This window comes from Crinia signifera, chromosome 3 (genome assembly GCF_055691185.1).
Source record: "Crinia signifera chromosome 3, ASM5569118v1, whole genome shotgun sequence".
In the NCBI taxonomy this organism is placed as follows: Eukaryota; Metazoa; Chordata; class Amphibia; order Anura; family Myobatrachidae; genus Crinia; species Crinia signifera.
The window spans coordinates 34,576,431-34,590,336 of NC_139219.1; the positions used below are offsets into that span (position 1 = coordinate 34,576,431).

Sequence of the window (13,906 nt, forward strand, 5' to 3'; positions counted from 1 at the left end):
ATTCGGTATTGGTACCTTGGCTGCAGTAAATAATCTGGGAGATTTGATTTATGATACAGGCAGCAGGAGATAAGAACTTCAAACTGGACTCTCCCGCAGGATCCTGGAGGGTAGGCAACTATGGAACACAGTTCCTGCCAATGACTGGAATGGCATTGTAGCTCTACATTTGTTCACTAATCTACAATTGAGTAATCCCAAATCCCAAATCTCCTTCTGTAGCTTCTATCTCCTCCTAGGGTAGCAGGCACCCTAGGAGGATATAGAAGCTACAGAAGGAGATTTTGTTTGCTGGCATCAATTCGGGAGCAGTTGTAGACTATCACCTTATATTGGTCCTGACGAAGGATCCCCAGGATAGCTAGGAGGATTGTCTATCCACAGTTTTACCCATAGGGTCGGTTTTTAACCCTTATCCGTTCGTTTGATATTCACACATTGGCCACCGGGTCTGTACAATACCTGTCAATCAGTAGGAACACTAGAGTTACCACTTAAGGGAGTAGGAATTCTACAAAATCTTATGTTGGAGATAACATTTTCATCCTCCATAAGATTGTTAAATGTGCCCCTGATGAAGTCTTTTTAGACAAAACGCGTTGGAAGTTTGGCATTTCCATTGAGGATTTTAATAAAAGCAATACTGTAAAGAATTCTTCATTTGTTTTATTGTGAGAGACATGGGAACACAAGGACTGCTTTTAATCTATTGGTGCTAGACCACAATCGGGGATAATATTATATATATATATATAAACAACAAATAGAACAAATAGAAAAGACAAGTATAGGCGCTGAATATTCACTTGTTCTCGTGACCAGCAGTCCAAAAGACCTCCTGTACAGTCCAACAGGGGTTAAAACACTTAGACTATAAAATAGCCGCTGTTTCCTTCTCATGAGGCAAAGAACTCCAGAATCCAAGGAGTTAACAGATCTGTACAAACAACATAGAAGAGAAGGTAACATTACCACGGCAATACAGCCGTCTGGCTGTAAATCTCGTCCATATCCACACACTGGCTTGCAATGCAGTGTCAGGTGAGACAAAAGTCGAGGAGACCGCCGGGTGTCAGCGCGGTGAACAGGGTGAGCGTCCGCAGGCCACGACTAACGCGTTTCGTCAGGATGATTTTGTCATTGATTGAAGCTTTTTTATCTTCATTAAATACTCTTTTAATGCACTGTGAAGCGCTCCTCCTCTTCTATGTTGTTTGTACATATATATATTTATATAGTAATAACTGCAGCTGTGGGAAAGAGGAACTATTAGTAGATCACGAGGGCCGGTTTGACCAGTACTGATCTATAGGATGTTCTTGTCAACTTACTGGCTGTCCCCTCCAGTAGGGGTATCCAGTTCAGCTGTGTGAGGAGCCGTGAAATGGCAAAGTGGGCAGCGCAGGGCATTATGGTGCTATTGCATTATCATGGTGCCAACGCTGCTACACAATTCTGTGATTATCAGCAGTGTGAAGTTAGGGGGGGGGGGGGGGGAAGATGTCAACATTGATGCTATTCTATTCGGGGCAGTACGGATGGTGTAATGGTTAGCATTACTGCCTCACAGTGCTGAGGTCATGGGTTCAATTCCCACCATGGCTCTAACTGTGCGGAGTTTGTATATTCTCCCCGTACTTGCGTGGGTTTCCTCCGGGTACTCTGGTTTCCTCCCACAAAAATATACTGGTAGGTTAATTGGCTCCAAAACAAATATTAACCCTAGAATGTCTGTGTGTGCATGTACATGTGGTAGGGAATATAGATTGTAAGGTCCACTGGGGCAGGGACTGATGTGAATGTTCAAATATTCCCTGTAAAGCGCTGCGGAATATGTGTGCGCTATATAAGAAACTGGTAATAAATAATAAAATAAATAAATATTCTGTGCAATCCCATTCTCTGTTGGCGTTCATTTCTTCTTCCAATAATTGAACATATTCCAGGGTTGCCTACCTGACCCTCTCCTTCAGGGCGGGATGTATTAATATACATCGCCGCCTTCGTCGCCGCGATGCTACCGCATATGTACTAACATATGCGGCTAGCATCGGGTTGCAGTGACAGAAACCCCCACGATACCTGTAATGTGGTGTGCTGGGGTCTCCGTCCCCCTGCGTCTCCCCCTCCCCCCTGCGTCTCCTCCTCCACCCTGCAGCCGGATGTCCACCCGGCTGTGACACTTGCTGGGGGAGGAGGAGATCGATGGAGGACGGGAGGGGGGGTCGCGCGGACGGCGATAGATGCCCATAGGCTTATATAGGGTATCGCCACCCAGAGGGAGACGGGGTGGACGGGTAATGGTACATAGGAAAATGCGGTAAAACCCCCGTTTTACCGCATTTTCCCTTTAGTACATCCCGCCCTCAGGGAGAAAGTGCTCTGTCCCTGGTCTTCCCTGGTAATGTAGGATTGCCTAAAGCCCCGTACACACGGAGGAGATATATTGCTCAGTTTCTCCTGTTCATCAGCGACCAGAGATGGTCGCTGATGAAAAAGAAACTGCCGGGGGAGCTCAGCGACCATATTTCCCGCGATTTTGCACAAAATCGCCCCCGTGTGTACGCACCTATAGGGTGACCAACTCATCCCTTTAATCTGGGACACATTAATTACACAGGTTCTGTGGCAGTTTAAAACCAGGTGAAAGCCAGCCACAGAACCTGTGTAATTAATATATGTCCCGGATTAAAGGGATGAGTTGGTCACCCTAGATTGCCATCACATGTGGTGAAACACCTTTGTTATCAATTACCTAGCTCCCCACAGGTGATGGCAATCCTACATTGCCAGGGAAGCCCAGGAACAGCATTTTCTCCCTTAAGGAGAGGGTCAGGTAGGTAACCCTGACATATTGCACTGTCACTTGTACAGCATCCTCCCTGCATGCCTTTATTTTACTTATTCTTAATGATACATACAAAGGTGTCTTTGCCATATGGAATTTCACATGTGAACTAAACAGAAATCTATACAGGTTTCTCTGCATTCCTATAGCTAACCCCTAATACCTGTCTCCTGAGGGTGAGCAGTGTACTCTCAGCCTCTATGGCAGCAAGTCCGGGCTTGTGGCAGCGAGAAGTGAGACAAGGAGAACCTGCAGCTATAACTTCTTCTGGGAAAAGAAAGAACGGAAAAATCCCAGAAAGTGCAGGAACTATGAGGAGAACTAGGCGGCCATATTGGTTGACGAAACAAACACATTTCTATTTTCTCTTTTTAGCGATAATAAAGTGTGTGCCATAGGAAAATGAATTAGTGCCAAGGATAATTAGGCGATGACTGGTGCCCAGTGGAAAAGGGTATGGGTCATAGGGTCAACATTATAAAGGTTGACGTACATTAGGTCGACTACTAAAGGTCAATAGGGCTTAGGTCAAGACATGAAATAGGTCGACATGGTAATGTTGACAGAGTCGGAATGTCGAAACAAGCATTAGGTCGACAATGGGAAGGTCGACCGTACAAAGGTGAGTTTTTCAAGTTTTTTGGTCCCAAATTTCCCCCACCGGCCCCCCAGAAGGGTGCAAAAGCTTCCCTATTTAGCGGAGCCCCTGCGTCAACCCCGACGTCTCCGCCTTCTGCCGGTCAAATACCAGCTTTTGCAGCTGTTTGGGGAGGGGGCTGGCTAAATGGCACAAATCATGTCATTTAATACCACCCCCTCGCCGATATATTGGCGCATCAATGTGTGTATGGGCGATCCGCTGACTGCCCGTACAGCCGCGCCGAGAGCCGCCGGTGGTTGACAGCTCAAAAGGCTGATGCATGCAAATGTGCCCGCCCATTTGTGATGTCAGTCCCGACGGATCAGGGAGTGTGTATGGAGAACATCTGATATATCTGCAGATATATCTATCAGTGTGTACCCAGCTTCAGATGTATGATCACCTCCTTACACCTGCAGTTTGATAGTGACGTCACATAACATACCTCCCGATCTTTTTCAAGAGGGACAAAATGCTCTGTTCCGAGTCTTTCCTCTTCAATTAGAACTGCCATTACCTGTTCTGTAACCCCTTTCTCATCAATTATTTAGTTCCACACAGGTGATGGCAATAGAGAAGTCCAGGAACAAAGCATTTTGGCGCCCATTTGTCCAAAATCGCATTAACAATGTGATCTTGGTGGAATATTACTGCCCAGGATCGCATTGTAAAATGCGATCCTAACGGCGGGATGTTACATCCTCGAAATGCAGGGACAGGGCTCCGCCGACCCCCCACTGACCACACTGCCCCGGCAGCAGTGCGGTGTGTAGCCCATAGGCTACCCCCATCTCACAATGGCCATAGAAACCTGTGCAGGAGGGATCGCAGCAGGGATACTTAATATTTGCGGCTAACCCCCGAAAATTGGTGTTTTCCGGGATTTAGCAGCAAATATTGAATGATAAATGGGCCCCTTTGTCCGGGATGCTGTCATTTGGTCTACAGCATGATGGTAGACAGTCATTAGGTCGACACCATTAGGTCGACATGGTTCTAGGTTGACATAGGAAAAGGTTGACATGTTTCTAGGTCGACAGGTCATTAGTTCGACAGGTCATTAGTTCGACAGTCAAAAGGTTGACATGGGGTTTTCCACTGTTTTTTGAGCCGACAGGCGGTATTTTATGCCCTACCATCCACTAGGGCAGGGCTGGGCAACACCGGCCCTCCAGATGTTGATGAACTACACATCCCAGGATGCTTTGCATTAGTTTTTCTATGTGGCCATGCTGAAACTGATGCAAGGCATGCTGGGATGTGTAGTTCATCAACATCTGGAGGGCCAGTGTTGCCCAGCCCTGCACTAAGGCGTGGTGGGAGAATAAAATAGTGTGCCAAGCGTAGCTAGGCACCGTGCCCAACGCAGTGCGAGAGCAGAGAGCGATGCGAGGGGATGCGGTGCACTTTAAACTGTGTCCATGTCGACTGTGTAGTCATTCAGGTAAAAAACAGTGAAAAACACCATGTCGACCTTTTGATTGTCGAACTAATGACCTGTCGATCTAATGACCTGTCGAATGAACGACCTGTCCAACTAATGACTTGTCGACCTACAAACATGTTGACCTTTTCCCATGTCGACCTTTTCCAATGTTGACCATCATGCTGTAGACCAAATGATCCCAAACCCTTTGGCTATAACCGGGACACACTGGGCAATTCTTCCAGGCAATTTTGACTACATTGTCAAAATCGCCAAGTAGGTTAGGCAGAATCACCCCGTGTGTACACAGCAGGCGATATTGATGCCCAGCCCCACAGCCATCGCCTGGCCAAATAGATAGTGCAGGCATATTTTCAGTAGACGCCGCCTGCACTGTGTATTTGTCCGCAGCTGGGGAAGGAAGGATGTACTGCAGTTATATCTTATGGATAACTACATCTTGATTACACGCGGGGCTTAGTCCAACTTGCCGGGACTGAGTCACGTGTGTACTCCCCTTTACACATATGTGGATGCTGGGTGCGACAGATGACAGAGGACATCGTTAACCACCCACGGACGCGTGTATCACTAAAGATATAGGGGGTGATTATGATTTGATCATGCGCGTTCCCACGGGGGAGTGATGTTTCGCGACCGCGCATGCGTACACATGTATGCGCATGTGCAGCTGCTTGGTGTGAGAGGACGTGCTGAATTGCTTATTCGCCTAGTAGTGCGGGCGGGGGCGTGGGGCGGCAGCGAGGGGTCGCGTCCATGGGAATGCCCATGAAAACGCTGGAACGCAGGTGCTGGGTTCAGATAGCTGACGGCAGCAGAAGTCAGCTGTTTGGCTGCTTTCTGCACAGGCACCCGCAGATCTAAGACACCAGAGAGCACTTGCAAAATCATTCGATGATCGGCGACCATCGAAGGGTTCTGTTCCTGCATGCAAAGGCTGTGAATGGAGGTTTATGGTAAACATCCATTCGCATATGTGCGGGGAAATCAGCGCGCGAGGGGGCGGGCGTTCATGTGGGCGGCAGGCGGCGTTTAAATGACCTGCAAAGCTGCGGGTCAACCAGAATCACCCCCATAGTGCCTACAAACCAGCACGAAAATATTGTTATCTTGCAAATCATTTTAAAAAAATCGGCTAGTGTGTACTGTACATTCTAGATGGAATTAGAGGAACATTGGCAACTCAATGGAGGATAAGAAGGAGGAAGGGGACATCCCTGCACCACACGGTAAAGAAATATTGCCCCAGGATTTAACATTAGTGTTAAATGAAGCCCTAAGACATTGGGGCTGATTCAGTCCTGATCGAATGGCCGCAAATTCGCTGCGGCCAGCATTCAGTTAAGCCACCTAGAGTGAAATCCCGCTTTGCGAATTAATGTGTACACTGTCCGAAGGGATGTGTACGGCTACAAATCTATTTGTTGCCAAGCGAATATGTCCAAGATCCATTGTAACAGGCTGACCATCGACTGATCGATGCACTGGGCACAAGTCATCGCAGGCGCCGTGTAGCCCTGGACTTACTTGGCCTGGAACTGATGTCACACTCCCCTAAATCTCTGCGTTTTCCCAGACACCCCCAGCGTTTTCCTAGGCACACCTTTGTTTTTATTTTAGCACTCCCACTAAATGGCTGGTTTCCACCCCCAGACGCCTACTTCCTGTCAATCACCTGGGAACGGTGTGCGAATAGAAAAAGTAGCAGGATTTCATCGCCATTGCATGTGAAGTGTATCGATAATCCGCCACTGTGCGAATTCACAGCCTCGCGATCAGGTCTGAATTACCCCAATATGTATAGTGATCAGGTCATGGCTGAACTGCCTCTAGCACGCTATGTACGAAACAACAGGTGCACTTGCCAATCACACACATAACCTGAACATACTGTACAGTGGCCCTTATTTCGGTTGACTCCCAAGGCTGCGAAATTCGCAGCCTTGCGAGTCCCCCAGATGCCACTCGCACGGCTGCCTCCCCCCCCTCCACGCACACTGCGATCCCCTGCATGGCTGCGAATGATTGCTCTAGCACTCGCAGATCGCTCGCACTTCTGTGGTGTCTCTGATCTGCGGGTGCCCTGTGTGGGAAGCAGATGTCAGCAGGCCTGCCCCCCAGCGCGTCATCTGGGAATTTGCATGGGAACACCACCATGGGCGAATCCCCCAGCCCGCTGCCCCCCCCCTCCACACCCCCCGCTCTGACTTCTGTGCAAGCGATGTGGGCAGCAACTCATGTGCATAAATAACGTGCGGGGGACCAATTCAATCAGAATAACCCCCAGTATGTACAAGTACAGCCCACAAAGCTTTTATTTCCCATAAAAAACAATTATGTCAAACATTTGTACTCAGAACACTGTGTTATTAATGTATTAATTGATTGGTTGCTGAAATGATTTCGCTTGGTCAGCCCAAAATAAAATACAGGTTGCAAGCACCTTTACAGCTGCGGCAACATAACCATACGATCATGCTAAAACCAATGGGATCTCGATGAAAACTGATTGGTCAGTTGAGGTTCTCCACACACCGGACCCTCAGAACTAACCCACTTAACAGCTGCAGTTAAAAACCAAATCTGGTTACACCAATACAAAAATATAAATAATGCCCAAAGTAACATATATGTATGGTACACATACAGTAAAAGCAAGGAGAATTGTGCCAGAAATTGGATATTTGACATAAATAAATCTTTTGCTGTCAAATAAAACAGTGCAAGTATAAAGTATATTCTGCACAGTGGTGTAATATACATTACATACATTACAAATAGTTTATCTGTCAACAATCATGTAAATGAGTACACATTATTTGGGTTTATGCAAATCCATCTATAATTATCAATAATTATATACATCACAGCATTCAATGATTTTCAAGACCATAACACATTTGTCATATGCGTAGAAAAACTTGATATCCCTCTTAAATACTCTGTGCTGTAAGTAAAGAATCAGTGACATTGTAAGGAACTCATGGGTGATTTAACAGACCCAGACCTAGAGAAAAAAATACCAGGCGATGTATTATACAAAAGATTATTGTATTCTACGTTTACCCTGTACAGCGCTGAGTACACTTTGTGGCACCTTATAAATAAAGTTAATAATTATTGTTTAAAAGTAATCACAGGAATGTTGCTGTGAGTCCGGCAGCTGCTGTTGGCTACATAAGTACAATAGACAAGGCAGAGCGTTGTCTCACCTTTGTTTCCTGTGTCCGCACAGCAGTAATGTGCCCACCTGGATTCTACACAGAGAACAGGAACAGGGGTGGTGCTGCCTGCAACACAGTCCTTTATGATCTCCTCCCAGCTATGACGGTGAGAGGAGTAGAGGGGGTAGGTGGTTATAAACTGGGGAAGCAGAATACTGCACTTGCTGTAAGTCTATGGATGGATCCCGCCCAGGGTTTTCCTGGCTCTGGCCTTGCTGCTCTGGCTGCAGGTAACAGCATGTTCTGGAGAGTTACCTGCACAGAGCAACATGCATGCTGCAACCATGTTCCGGGGCTGGGGGTCTGAGGACTGAGCAGTTATTGTAACAGGGAAGAGTTGAGTTGTCAACATTTCCCAGATTCCTTACATCACACCAAGTTGGCAAGTTTATAGGAGGCAGCGTAACAAGGCGGAGAGTCAGCCACACGACACTAAGCTGCATTCTCCGGGCGGAGGAATTGTGTGTGGACTTTCGTACCTTAGGGCTGCGTTCTTTTGTGTAGACTCTGCTTTAACTCTTACCTCTGTTACACTAGTGACAAACAAACAGGCTGCACCCTGCATACTTTCAGCACTTTTTTGTTTTGTGTTTAATTCATTGCTGTTGTTACACAATCGTCTCAGGTTATTTTTAAATTTCATTTTAATTTACTTATTGAGTTGGCGCACATATTCTGCAGCACTATATAGAGTACCTGCCCCAGTGAAGTCTATGATCTATGGTGCCCAGGTATACTTGTTATTATCACTTGTTATGGATGTTAAATGGGGTTCCTGCCGCCCTAGGCTAATACAGAAGTGGCCGTCTTTCTTCCTCACCACCAGTGTTTCCGCTCATATTCAGCTAAATATCTGTAATAGGCTCAGGCCTCTGATCCTCTCATATTTTTTTAGCCAATAAGAGCTTGTATAATGGCAGCCAATCAGAGCAGCTGCTGGTACGCGAGCTCTGAATGCCTCACCAGCTGGTTCTGCATTTTTTGCATTGGCCTCAAGGCATTTGGGATGGTGAAGGTTACCATGAACATCAGAAGAGGCGATTGGGACAAAGAATTACTTAAAGAAGAAACGCGACTAATATTCCTCATGGGCTCCATGTCTCCCACAGGACTCAATGAGGAGAACAATTACACTGTTTTCCTCTAAACTTGCTCATAAAAAATCCATTAATACCATTATTACCTGTCACCATACCTCCCAACTGTCACGATTCCGTCGGGACAGTCCCGATTTTCGGGTCCTGTCCCGACGTCCCACCCGCGGCAGGCATTGTCCCGCTGCGGGGGGGTGGCAGTTGGGAGACCCCCCAATGTAGTAGAATAGACGCTGTGCGCATGCGCACAGCGTCTATTCTCGTATGAAAATGAGGTCGCGGCTAATTAGCATAAGCCGCGCCCTCATTTGCATACGCCACGCCCCCTTTTCGGGCTTCGCCGCGCGAGTGTCCCTATTTCTTCCCATGAAAAGTTGGGAGGTATGTGTCACGGTTGTACCACACGCATTAGTCACTCATGTTATCACGTTTTCAATGTCACACTTTTAAAGCCAAGTACACTGACACTACCCACCTCTCTCAGCATCAAGAACTACTTGATATGAGGTCTTATAACGTTATTTGTAATCTTAGTGGTCCTAATTCTTTAAGGACCAATCTAGGTCCATCACAACTTTAGTCACATCCCGCATGTCCCCTCATGTGTATGGATGTGTGTCTAAATATATCACACATGCCATGTAGCATGAGGAGGGCACCGGGATATCCATTCCTCTATAACGCAGACTGTCACTCATCCTATCTCTTCCCCGTAGGGACCACTCATTCCTGACACCGTACCCACCTATATATAATTCTTTTCATCTTTATTTTATATCAACCTCTTTTTTGCGCATATCATATTTGGAATCACTCTCTATTTTTAGTTATTTATGTATTCATAGCTAAATTGGACCCTGGCATACACATGAGGAGATTTTTCTCCCAATTCACCAAGATACTTTAAATGGCATTATAGCTGCAGGATATATTAATTAGTTGCGGCAGCAACAACAGTATGAACCATGGACCTTGGGTCAGTCATCAGTGTCTGTCGACACACAATGTCATCATCTGACCATCCAATGTTACGCCATCATATAACTTACTATAGGGCTACATTCACCTGTCTAATTGGAGACCCTGTAACCATCTACTATGGCATTAACAATTAGCCATACCAATGATTATGCGATTATACACTAACAGTGTTTTTTCTTGGAATAATTATGTCATTTCTTTTCTTTCTTGTGCATTAAATCTGTCCAATTATCGATCTCCCAATTTCTGCCATGTGTAGACACACATTACATGCGATATAGTTAAACAGGGCGTTTCCCTTATTAACCAATTAAGATGTCAGCACCACGCCCGCATCAATTAGCATATGCATGAGCCAACAGGTATTTAAACGGTTACCTGGCACCACTCAGGTTGGTCCTGACGAAGCTAGTGGCGAAGCGTACGCCGACCGTACCTTCGTGGCTACCCCCCACTCCCCTTACCCATTGAATGCATTTCTGATCTGTCTAGCTTAATTAATAATAAAAAAAAAAAATATATATATATATATATATATATATTATTATTATTATTATTTTTTTAGGTCCGTGTGTCTTAAATAGCACCAGAGTCAGCGAGGGAAGCGCAGTGCGTGACGCGTAGCACTGCGACCCCCTGACTTCTGAGGCATTAAATGGCCGCAAGGCACAATCGTGATCGAGCATTGTGCTCCTATGCTGCATATATGATTGCGCTCTAGCCGCTACTATCTGTACTCTGTGTCACATACACAGTTAACTATACGGAGACTTATTCCCTGATATACCGTACCTAATAAAGCTTATTTAAAAGACAGTTTCTCAGAACACTAATTGAAAGTGAATACGTTACTAGTAAGGGAACGGGGGTCCCACGTCGCATGGATAAAGATATCCATTTTTACTACAGGTTATGTGTTTAATGTCTTGTGTCTGTTATATTTTCGCTACATTTTATCTATCTAATTAAATAAAGGTTACATTTGAATACGTATTCTTTGGGTGCACCACACAGTGACATCCCGTTTCTGTCCCCATGAACTTCTGCATTTTAATTGGCCGATGGCATCCTGAGTTGAAGCCTGTGCTCCGGGACCTCCAGGCTGGAGCTCAGCGGAAGAGGAGATGGGGGAACAGGAGCCGGGTTACGGTAAGTCAAGTGAGGAGGGGGCTGATGGCAGCTCTGCAGGCAGGGCTGGTGTAAGGCTTCTCAGTAGGCAAAACTCCAACCTACCAGTGGCGTAACTATAGCGCCGCAGACCCCACGACCGTGGGGAGGCGCTGACTAAGTGTGGGCGCTGGGGGTCTGCGGCGCTATTGTTATGCCTCCCAGCACCCCCCGTTGTGGGTGCAGCGTCACAGGGGAGGTGGTACCCCATACCTGGGCAGCGTGAAGCACCAGCGCCGCAGTGTCCGGGAACTGAAGCGCTGAGAGTGGACACTGTGGACGGACAGCGGCGGCTGCTGATTGGCTGAGAGAGAGAGCGCACTCTCAGCCAATCAGCGCCCTATCTTTTGAATTTTCAAACTCTGCCGTGGCTGTCCATCCGCAGTGTCCGCTCTCAGCACTTCAGTTCCCGGACACTGAGGATGCCGCACCCAAAGCACCCTTCAGTTCCCGCTACTGCACCCACAGCACCCGGGCGTTGGCACTTCACGCTGCCCAGGTACAGGGTACCATCTTGCCTTCCCCGCCTGTATCTGTCCCAGTCACAGGGGGGGGGGGGGGGAGGGGCAGGGGGTCTTAACTGGGGTAGGGAGGGGTGTGCTGAAATCTTCCCGGCGGGAGGGCGCATCATTTGTTGTTATGCCACTGCAACCTACTGACTCCGAACCAACCCCACACTTCCACCACTACCCACTTTCCAGCCCCTCAAGTGAAGGTACAGAGGTGGAATCTTAGAAGTTCCACAGCTGCCACCAGCAATAAGTACAAGGGAGTCTTCCTCACAGACATCCTTACGGTACGATATAATCAGGCGATGTAATGAAGGATGTCGCTAATTTTGCTCTTCTGAGCAGTACTGTTGATAATATCTCCCAGTGTGTACACGACAAACGATCATAGCGACCCCCATATTGTGTGTACATACAGGTCAATTTTGACTATATCATCAATGATTGCATTTACAGAGCGGGGGCACGGTGACATCACTGAAAGTTATCGTTAACGATATAGTTCAGTTTGTGCGCTCAATATTATAGGTTATATACTTGACAATATAACTCATGGACTGTGTATGGGCCTTTAATTTTGTATTTAAACACTATTTAAATACACTACAACGATTTTGCATGATTTCAGACGATTCCGACCTTTCGGGCCGATTTATCGTTTGTAAAGTGTCAAATCATTTGTGGTTTCCATCCAAACTGATCCGATGCGCGGTTCCATGAGTGTCGGATAGATTTCTCGTTCTGCACCATTGATTTATCGGAATCGGATGGACTCGGATGGAAAAGGGAGTGCTTGACTGGCATTTTCAGTCCCTCTGACCCCCGAAACCTGCGCATCGGATATTTCTATGGTACAATTGTATACCATAAAATAAACAGTATGCCATCCGATTTAATCGTATGAGAGTTCAAGGGAAATCGCATCCGACTTCAGGGTCAGACATATCGTTGTAGTGTATGGGGTCCTTTACAGTTACGGGAAATTCAGAAGGCGGAATGACAGCACATTGATTGTCTCTGTAGGTGCCAGAGATCTTGTATGTATACTTTTGCCGATTTGGTACTTGTTTCCTAGCAAGGCGCCCATCACATACCATGCCATAAGGTATGCGATGGTATGCGATGAGATATTCGGGAAAATGACCCTGATTGTACAATTAAATATCGCATAGCATCGAATGCCAGCAAATGGCATGCGATGCGATTTTTAATTGTACAACCCTGATGGGTGCTTACAATGGTCAATGCACCCCCATTGTCCACGCCACCCCCACTATCAATGCCACGTGGCGTGCGCAGCGAGCCCGCGAGGGGTGGCGGTACGCGTCCTCCGACCTTTTCATACCCCCACTATCCACGTCGGCGTGGAGTTGATTTTAGATAGTGTGGCGAGCGCAGCGAGCCCCGTGAGGGGACGCAGAATACATGTTAAGTAATTTGCGTGCGCTCGCCACGCTTCGGGTTGGCGTTGATAGTGGGGGTGGCATTGAGAATGGGGGTGCATTTCACATTGTAAGCACCCATCAGGATGCTTGTACAATAAAAAATCGGATTGCATCGCATGCCGCTATATTGCATGCGATGCGATGCTGTACGATGGAAATCGGGGGCGCCGTGCTAGGAAAAAAGTACCGCCTATTATAATTTAAGTGATGTGTATATTTTTCCTTACCTATTCTAGTCAAGCAAAGATGTTTCATTAATACTTGATTTCATTTTTATTCAGGTAGATGCCTTTGCAGTTTTATATTTGGTTAGTTGGTGATATCAATAAAATAATTTCCAGCTTCAGTGAATGAGTCTCAGTGCATCTACTAACTATGGCAAAAATCAATGTTACTCAGCAAACAATTAATACATAGAGGTCAATTCAGTTCGCTGTGATGTGCAGCTGAGCAGCGTGTGCTGGGATGGAGAGAGAGGCTGCTGCAGCGGCAGATAGTTCTCTCTCGCTCCCTGCAACAGGGGAACAGGACTCGGGTCAATCCAACAGACC

General features: G+C 46.7%; 1 protein-coding gene across 1 annotated transcript in view; it reads right to left on the reverse strand.

Annotated features, from left to right (window-relative positions):
* The window catches only part of FERMT1 (FERM domain containing kindlin 1), a 66,239-nt gene extending 57,875 nt beyond the window's left edge, over positions 1 to 8,364 (reverse strand). Inside the window, exon 1 of the mRNA XM_083175626.1 lies at positions 8,148 to 8,364. The gene's annotated coding sequence lies outside the window, so the exon portion shown is untranslated. The remainder of the gene's footprint in view (positions 1 to 8,147) is intronic.
* Between the last annotated feature and the right edge of the window lie 5,542 nt (positions 8,365 to 13,906).